The sequence below is a fragment of the Equus caballus genome, chromosome X, assembly GCF_041296265.1.
Source record: "Equus caballus isolate H_3958 breed thoroughbred chromosome X, TB-T2T, whole genome shotgun sequence".
Lineage (NCBI taxonomy): Eukaryota > Metazoa > Chordata > Mammalia > Perissodactyla > Equidae > Equus > Equus caballus.
Window position 1 is genome coordinate 1906750 of NC_091715.1, and position 9850 is coordinate 1916599.

The 9850-nt window shown below is 43.0% G+C and overlaps 1 long non-coding RNA gene across 2 annotated transcripts in view; it reads left to right on the forward strand.

The window, feature by feature from the left end:
- Positions 1–6535, forward strand: part of LOC102148167 (uncharacterized) — a 49883-nt gene extending 43348 nt beyond the window's left edge. For both annotated transcript variants that reach the window (XR_011434891.1, XR_002805454.2), the window contains exons 2-4: positions 917–1062; positions 1296–1505; positions 4962–6535. This is a non-coding gene — a long non-coding RNA (uncharacterized lncRNA). The remainder of the gene's footprint in view (positions 1–916; positions 1063–1295; positions 1506–4961) is intronic.
- Positions 6536–9850: the final 3315 nt, after the last annotated feature.

Consider the following 9850-nt stretch of genomic DNA (forward strand, 5'->3'; position numbering starts at 1 on the left):
ATGCAACATTACCACCAGCTCCACGAGGTAACAGCCATTGACATTCTCCTCCCAAAATATTGTAATTTCACTCCCTTGAAGAACGTTTTCTCTGGCTGTACAATTCCAACTTGACCAAAACTTTATCTTAGCTATTAAACACATCGTTCCACAGCCGTCCAGGTCCTGGCTGTTTCTGTTCTAACTGAAAGTTGAAGCAGCATCAAGTTGAAGGAAGTCTCTGTTTTCTCTCTGGCTTCTTGCATATTTGTTCTTTGCTTTTGGAGTCCTGTGGTTTTACTTTGACGGGATGAGTTATGAGTTCCTTTTTATAGACTAGGCACAGGATTCGTTGAGCGTCCTGAATCTGTGGACTCCACCTGTGGTGGTTCTAGGAAGTTCTCACCATTCTCTCTCCAGCAGGAGAGATCCATCCTCTCCTTCTCCTCTCTTTAGGGAACCTGGTGAGATGTATATGAGACCTGATTCTACCCTCCATATTTCAGAACTCTTTCTTCCATACTTTCTGCTTTTCTCTCTCCTTGTCCTATATTTTGGGTAATTTAATTAGATTGTTGATATATTTTTTCTCTTGTTCAACCTTCTAATTTGTCCAATCAACTATTAAGTCAGTCCAGTGAGTTTTAAACTAAAAGGATTGTATTTTCCATTTCTACACGTTTGGGCTGGTTCTTTTCTCTAATTTCATATACAATCTTGTTCTTACGTGTATCAATTCTTCTATTTCTTAAACATATAAAACATACACATTCTACATCTCAAAATTCCAATGGACGCATTCTTTGTGGATACAATTTTGCTTCCTTCTTTTGGGGCACCTGTTCCTATTTTGGGCAGTTTGTCCATTGGAAAGATTTGGGGGTTTCGGAATGTTATGGGTTCCTCTTGATAAGTTATGTGATTTTGTTTCTACCAGGTTATATACGACCATGAGAATCATGTCTGTTGGGGCTTCAAAAACTAAATCAACCCAAATATATAACAAAAGAAGCATGAGAGAAGTGTGAAAATCAAGAATGGAGTTTTCATTTTCTGAATTCAAGATTCCTCTATTTTCAGAAGGTAAATATAATTAACTTTAGATTTGATAAGTTAATTAGGTTTATTAAGCATGCATGTTTCATATTTCTTTAAAACTGGAGACATTATCAGTCTAAAACTGCTTTAACCTGAATTGCTGGCTTGCGTTTCTCAGACTGCACGGGTAATGCAGGTTTGGGGTGTCGCACCTGTGTGACAGCTGACTTGAGGTGCCATGTTCAGCAGAGAGATGTTTTTCTGTTCTTATCATGCAGATCAAATGAGGAACTGTCACCTTGCAGGGAACAGCTGTTTTCTGTGGCAGATGGGAAGAAGGGATGTGGCCAATGACAATTATCCCTTAAAGCTGCCCCGGAATTGACACGTCTCTTTGCTCCTACCTCTTTGAATGAACTAGTCTCATGCCCATGCTGACTCCAAGGGGCCAAGAGATGCAATCCAACCATCTGACTGGGACGAACCAGGTACAGTTGATTCTCATTATCCACCATTAAGTTCTGTTCAGTTGCTGCCAACACTAAATTGGTGCGTAATAAACCGTGTTCCTAGGGGATGGACAGGGTAAGTTTCCTGAGAGCTTCTGGTCACCACATGTTCATCAACCCATCAACACATAACCTGGTTTTATGTGTGTTTATGTTTAAGGACATTGAATATATATTATATTAAATATTATATATTGTTAATAATAATATATATTGTTAGTTATATTATATATTGTTGGTTCATTAACATTGAGCTCGCAGCCAATGGGTGCTGTAACTCTTGCCTGAAGGAAGCTCATCTAACACGTAATTTCTCTATAAGGTACATGGCAGCCTTCTTGCACTTAGAAACACTAGGCAGCCCTTCAGCACTACACCTGGGGACCATTTTAAACAGAAAAATCACCGCCCAAAAGCACAAAAATGCAAAAGCGTGGCAGTAACTATACCAAGGAAAAGACTGCTGACAGGAGGAGAGCTGAAACAAGAAAGCAGGGCGTCGGTTCCTTCATCCTCAGCTGGGAACTCAAATTTTCTGTGATTGAGCACGAACGTGCTAAGTATTGATTTGGGGGTTACAAATACATCTTGGCCAGTAGGCAAATTTGCAAATATGGAATCTGCAGATAAGAAGAACCGACTGTAAGTCTGAGTAGCATGAAGACCCAGGGCATAAACTATGAATGTTCTGTTATCTTGGATGCAAAATGGTAGCAATTAGCTTTTCCTGCAGAGCAATTCACCCTCCAGTTAGTGGCTTGAAACAATGAGCACTTATTATTTCCTGCAATTGTGTGGGTCAACTGGGAGATCTTTTTTCTGGGAGATCTGTTTCTGTGTGGGATGGGGGAATGTTGTATCAGACTCCTGGGATCGGTGGAAACTGAACCTCAATTCCGTAGGCTCTGCAGTGCCCAGCCCATCCTTCTGACTTCTCACCCTCACTTACAGCTTCAGAATCTGAGTATTCTTTACTAATTTGCCAATTCGCTGATGCACTTTTTAAAAACGTATACGTTGATCTTTTGTTCAGCACTGTTTACAGCTGTTATTGGCAGGATGAAGAAGCCAAGTCCCATAATTTCTTGTTTCTAAGTACTCAATGATCTAAATGGAATTAGGTTATTAAAGTTGTATCCATGTGGACCAAATGAAAAAGATTCCGGGCTATAAATTTCTAAGTGTTTGCTATGGTGGCAGCATTTTGCATGCAAATACTCTTCAAAGACAAGTAGTCAGGGGTTCAGGGGTGGGTTTGTATCAGTAAGAAAATGCCCAGTCGCTAAGGGAACTGCATTTGGAATGTTGGATTTGCAGGTGGTTATTTTCACGTGAATCATGTCAAAAATATTCATCGCAGCGTGGAAAATGTGGTTCAGTGTAACTATAAAGCCGATGATTCTTTCTTGGGGAAAATTATTCTTGGATCGTTGCGTTGGAGAGTGGCTATAGTTTCGTGAATGGCACAGCCTGCTTTTGTGACCACTCTCGCCCTGGTTGGAGAAGTTTTGTATGGAATTGTATGTCCGGGCTTTGATTCACGACTGAAGGATTCCTTTCAATAATCTTAGGAGCCTCTTGTCTGAAAGGGTGGTTCTGCACCGCCCACTGTGTCAGAGGATAATGCAGCCTTGCTCCTAAGGGGAGGCAGGAAGCGAGCAGAGAAGAACATTTAGGCTATTTTATCAAAGAACAAATCATATAACTGCAACCGGCATTCAGAAATGACCTTCTAATCTGAATAAGGAACTCCCTCGAGGCCAGACTATCACAACAAGATTTGGCAGGTAGACTAGCCGTTGGGCATCCGTGAATATGTGGAGCCAGAGGCATGTGAAATGCTTGTCCAGAGAGAATGCCTTGCATTTTGCCTCAGTCATTCCAAAGTAGCGTCCCTTCCTAAAATTTTTAATTGTGGTAAAATAGACATAACACAAAATTTACCATCCTGACCGTTTTTCAGTGTGCCGTTTAGTAGTGCTAAGTACCTTCATGTTATTGTGCAAACATCACCACCATCCACCTCCAGAACTTTCGTCGTCTTGCAACACCAAAACTCTGTCCCCATTACACAGCATCTTCCCATTCTCGCCTCCTCCAGCCCCTAGTAACCATCATTTTTCCTTCTGTCTCTATGAATTTGATCATTCTAGGGACCTCATATACGTGGGATCATACAGTATTTGTCCTTTTGAATCAATTATTTCATTTAGCATAACGTGTTCGAGGTCCATCCACATTGTAGCATGTGTCAGAATTTCCTTCCTTTTTAAGGCTGAATAGTATTCCATTGTATAGATGGACCGCACTTTGTTTATCCATTTCCCTCCTTTTAAAGGAAGCTGTTATATGGCATCATAGAGTGGGGGTGATTACTTTCTCTATATTGATAAAGAGGAGCCACATCCACAGCTAATCAAGTCATGGAAAGAACCTAAATACTTCCCTTTACTCCTGGGTTGGGAAGACACAACCCCTGGGGAGAGAAGCCCTCTTTGTCTGATCACAGTTGGTGAAATAAATTAAAAAAGACATTCGGAAGGCACATATAACCCTTTGGGTCTCCCTTCCCTCTCTCCAGACTCTAACTGAGTTGAATTTCACAGTTGAGGAGGCTGGTTTGTTGGAGGCTGGAGATCTGGGTTGTTGATCTGCACACTCGGGCCGGGTAAATCCTGTTCTTCCAGGCTCCCGGGTGACTGACCATGTTCCTCTCCACCCTCCCAGATAAGAATTAGAAGAGCTCAAATTGCACTGTAGTTTCTGGGAACAATGGGATCCAAGAATGTCATCTGGGCCCCTGACTCTGAACTGTCTGGGCTTCCTTGTTTTAATTCGTTGTTCTCCTATCAGAGTTACCTGGAGAAAGAGAATACCATTTGTCTCTATTTGTTAAGACACCTGGATCGTTTTACGATAAATAGCTCCTAGGCTCTCTGCCTGCAGAACATAGTAGAGTATAGGAATATTGTCTCCCCTTATCTCTTTGGCACACGCCTTTGTCATAATACTCACCCCATTTTGCTACAGTTCTCTGTTTGTGGATCTGCTGTTCTACCTACACTGTGAGATGGTGAAAGACCATGCTCTTCCTATTTCCAGTGGATGACGCCAGTCTTGAGTGCTGCATATGTTACCTAAGTCTTTGCTGAGTGGAGAATCCCCTCTTCAGCTCCATCCTGCAGGGATTCTCGTTCAGTCAATGTTCCTTTCCAGTGCTCCCTTTTGGGGCCCCAACTCGTCCCTTTATGCTCCCAGGCAGAGATGATCTGGCATCTGATCTCATCTGTTTCACCATCATGCCAATAACCGAGGGATTGTTTTCCTCCTCCATCCAGCTAATTAAAGTCAGTAAAATAAATAACAAATCTGAGCAGTGTCCTGGTTAGGGAGGTGATCTAAAGGCATGAGTGTAATATAGAAATATTTACTTAGGAATGGTTTCTACAAGAAGAGGTGATCAACTGAGAAAGAGAATCAATTATGGCGTCTCTCTCTAGTGATGGAGACCCGACGTAGAGAACGGAATGGTGTTGGTGTGGAGGCAGAAAGGCGTCTTCTGAAGTGCAGTTGGGGCTGAAATGGTTACCTGTCCACCGTGACTCTTCCATGTCTGTCCATGCTCCTCATCTGTTGGGTTGAGTCACTGTGGAGAAATGGCTAAGGCACTAGCATCTATGTGAGCCAGACTCTCACCTCTAACCTGGGCATCGAGATGGGACCATGGGAATGAAGGCTTGCCAACGAAGTGCACATCGAATTCTCACATTTCTCTTCTGGGCCAGGTGGCAAGATAAGAGCATGACTTCTGTTTTTGACTGAGTTGTGTTCCCCCAAAATCCATATTGTTGGAGTCCTAACCCCAGGACCTCAGAATTTGACTGTATTTGGAGATGGTGTTTTTAAAGAGGTGATTAAAGTAAAATGAGGTCATCAGGGCCTGATCCAACAGCACTGGGGTCCTTATGAGAAGTGGAGATGAGGACACAGACACGCACAGAGGGACGACCACGTGAGGACACAGGGAGAAGACACGTCCACACGCCACGGAGAGCGGCCTCAGGAAAAACCAGCCCTGCCCTCACGTGGATCTCAGACGTCAAGCCTCCGGGACGGTAAAACATAAATATCTGTGGTTCTTGGTTATGGCAGCCCTAGCAGGCTAATGCACTTTCTCCATCCTCTCTCCTCTGATTAAATATCCACATCCTGGTGAACTTGGAGGCAAGGGTTACAAATGTCATAGCCACAAAATGGAAGGATGCAGGGTCCCTGAACCAGCTCTTGAGGAGCGTGACCAGCCAACCGGAAACAGCCATTTTGGATTTAACAACAGCTATTTGTTAGCATCACTGAGATTTTGGATTCATTCGTTAAAGCAGCTCAGCATTACCCTAACAGAGTGTGTTCTCCATGCACACAGCGCTCTGCTTTGGTCAAGTGAAGCAAGATCTGGTGACCACGCGTGGCACACCTTTGCCATACATTTCCTGTCAAAACACTTTTTCCCTGTGTCCTGTGAGGGTCGTCTTCTCTGCAGGATGACTACGTCCAGCTGTGGTGCTCGGGACCTTGGTGTTTCTGTCTGATTAACGAGGGTTCCCGTTAAGCTGGAGTTCAGCTGTCTTCACTGCTAGACTTGCTTTGTGAGACTCTCTGAGGTTGTTAATAAGGTAAGATCTTTGGGTCTCAAGACAAAGAGAGAAGATAATTTATTTTCTACAGAGTTTTATTTCCTTAAGCTCTATCTTCCATTACATTGTAAAGGGCATTTCAGCAAATGATGTATGAAATTAAAAAAAAAATCTGTATGATTTCACAGCAAAGGGCATGCATATCTAGAGAACAACTCTGAAATGATGTAGAAAAATAGATATCTATTTTTCTTTCTAAAAATTAAAGGCTTATGATTTGGATAAATTCATGTTAATTTGCCAAACAAGATGTGGTTATTATGTGCGAGGCATTGTATAGATTCTCTGGTAAATAAAGTATGGAATTATTCTTAAGAAGTGTGCGGTTCTATTATCCAGTAGGGGGAGGAGTCAGTCACTCATTAAGTTTTACAAAGGCAGATGATGGTGTCATCTTGTGAGGTAGTGAGAGCAATGGGAAGGATACAGAAGGAGAAACATGTGGAAAGGGCGAGTGACTATTTTGGTTTTTAAGTGGATACTGTTTAAGACTTCTAAGGCAATTTGGAGCGTGAATTCATTATTAAGGTGTCCTAGGTTGAAGAGTGGCACCTTAAAAGGTATCTCCAAATCCTACCAGAACCTGTGAATGCAAACTTATCTGGAAATAGGGTCTTTGCAGATGATCCTAGTGAAGTAAAGGATCTGAGATGAGGTCATCCTGGATGAAGGTGACCCCAAATCCAGTGACAGTGTCCTGATCAGAGACAGAAGAGAAGACACAGACACAGAGGAGAAGCCACGTGAGGACGGAGGCAGAGACGGGAGGGATGCGGCCCCCAGCCCAGGGACGCCTGGAGCCCCAGAAGCTGGAAGAGGCAGGAGGGACCCTCCCCTGGAGCCTCCGGAGGGAGTGTGGCCCTGTGACCCCTTCATCTCAGACTCCTGGGCTCCAGATTGTGAGAGAGTAAGTTCCTGTTGTCATAAGTCACATGATTTGTGGTCATTTATTACTACAACCCTGCAAAATGAATATATACAGGGGTTGAATTTTATTTTCCAGCCCAAAGTCTTTTCTACGGATAGCTAGACGGTCCTCCTGGACAGTTCTAGCTTTTCCCCTTCATTAGGATTGTAACTCAGTTCATTTCCCCAGTGCTGCTATCTCTATGTTGATTTTATTTGTTTCTTCTTCAATCCTCTGTTCTAAAACAGTGAGCCTTTTTGTTTATTGAGGTCATAGTAGTTTACAACATTGTGAAATTTCAGTAGTGCATTATTACTTGTCAGTCACCATGTAAATGTGCCCCTTCACCCCATGTGCCCACTCCCCATCCCCTTTTTCTCTGGTAATCACTATTCTGTTCTCTTTGTCCATGTGTTTGTTTATCTTCCACATATGAGTGGAATCATACAGTGTCTGTCTTTCACTGTCTGGCTTATTTCACTTAACATCATACCCTCAAGGTCCATCCATGTTTCTGTGATTGGGATGGTTTTGTCTTTTTTCTTGGCTGAGTAGTATTCTGTTGTATATGTATAGCACATCTTCTTTATCTGTTTGTCATTTGATGGGCACTTGGGTTGCTTCCACATCTTGGCTGTTGTGAACAATGCTGCAATGAACATAGGGGTGCATAAGTCTCTTTGAATTATTGATTTCAAGTTCTTTGGATAAAGACCCAGTAGTGGGATAGCTGGGTCATATGATATTTCTATTTTTATAGAGGGTTTTTTTTAAAAGATTTTATTTGTTTCCTTTTTCTCCCCGAAGCCCCCGGGTACATAGTTGTATATTCTTCGTTGTGGGTCCTTCTGGTTGTGGCATGTGGGACGCTGCCTCAGCATGGCTTGATGAGCAGTGCCATGTCTGCGCCCAGGTTCGAACCAACGAAACACTGGGCCACCTGCAGCGGAGCACATGAACTTAACCACTCAGCCACAGGGCCAGCCCCAATATTTCTATTTTTAATTTTTTGAAAAATCTCCATACTGCTTTCCATAGTAGCTGTGCCAATTTGCATTCCCACCAGCAGTGTATGAGGGTTCACTTTTCTCCACATCCTCTACAACGTTTGTTATTTTTTGTCTAAGTGATTATAGCAATTCTGACGGGTATAAGGTGATATCTTAGTGTAGTTTTGATTTGCATTTCCCTGATGATTAGCAATGCTGAACATCTTTTCATGTGCCTCTTGGGCACCTGTATATCTTCTTTGGAAACATGTATGAGAAACAGTGAGCTTTTTTATGTTGCTTATTTCAAATATCAATGCCTCTACGGTCAATCTGAGACCAAAGAACACTCTTACCTTGGGTCTGGAAAGCCAGAAGGAGCAGAATTGCTGTTTGATGTACAGCTCTTGGTCATGTTGGGGTATGCAGTAGGTGAGCATTGATGTTGGCAGTATCTATGTACAGACTCTCATAGTAGTGGAATGGGTGGACACTGGATGCTCACTTATTTGGAGACACCTACTCGGGTTCTAAACTGGGAAATAGAGGAATCTCTTGAAAGAAGCATTGGTATGAAGGAGAGACGGTTGGGCCAACAAGCAGACAGCCACTTAAAATTAAGTAATATGTTTGGCTTTTGTGCCAGGTTCTCTTAAACAGTTGTTGATCGAAATAATGCCTTTTAGCAGGTGACTCTTTCAGATAAATTGACCATAGGCTGGAAGGCCTGACATGGCCACATCCTCTGTGTGGGGTGGATGGTGGTGGTTGCAAGCTAGCTTTTTGGGATGAGGCAATCCAGCTGAGAAGCAAAATATGCAAGTGCTGGGGGTCTGAGAAATGATTTCTCCAGAAAAGTGTAGCCATGAAGGTCAACATTTTCCAACAAGACTCTCATATTGGCTATAAAAAAAAATTGATAATTTGGAGAAGGATCTCCTTCTGGACAAGCATGAGGAGAGAAGAGGAGGGGTAAGAACAGATATGGGGGTGATAGGAGAGCTTGGCTATGTTGGTCTGGCTTGAGTTCATAAGTCAAATAGCCTCTTAGTGGAGGCAAGTTTCCTGCATTCTAACAGTAGTTGCTAGAGGCAATAAAAGACAAAGGCCATTACAAAAAAATCAAATGCAAAGGAATCTATTGGTTAGAACAATCAATGGTTTTGAGGAGCCATGCTGTACAGCTCAATTATGTTTGCTGTGCTGGGAAAGTCATCTTTATCTTGTATTTCTATTGCTTGAAGACAGTCAGACAGCTCTGATCAAACAGTCTTCACCCGTCACTACACAAGACGGTGGTTGGCTTTCATGGTGGCAAGACGGACTGATGGCCACAGAAGTCTGGTGCAGGAAGAGGGGTTTATGAGGACCATGTTCTCAGGGCTGCCATCTTCTTTGTAAAATATGGCCCTTGGGAGAGCAAGCTTGCCTTTGGGGTGTGCTGAGCAGCCAGCACCACACAGTTATCCTCACAGTGATGTGTGCGGATGCCCGGGCTACATGTTAAAGGACAACAGCTCTCCGTTCAGAGTTCACGTCTCCTGTAGCCGTAGAACCGATGCATTTCAAGATGACGAGCCACCTTTAATATTTCTAGGTTGACTGCCCAGTCCTACCCAGGAGAAAGGTAAGGTCTAACAAAGAAAAGTGATTCTCAGCCTCACAGGGTGTACCTTGGTCCCAGGGTCAGGTGGCACAGCTTGCCACTACACCAAGCTTGTAGAATGTAATTTT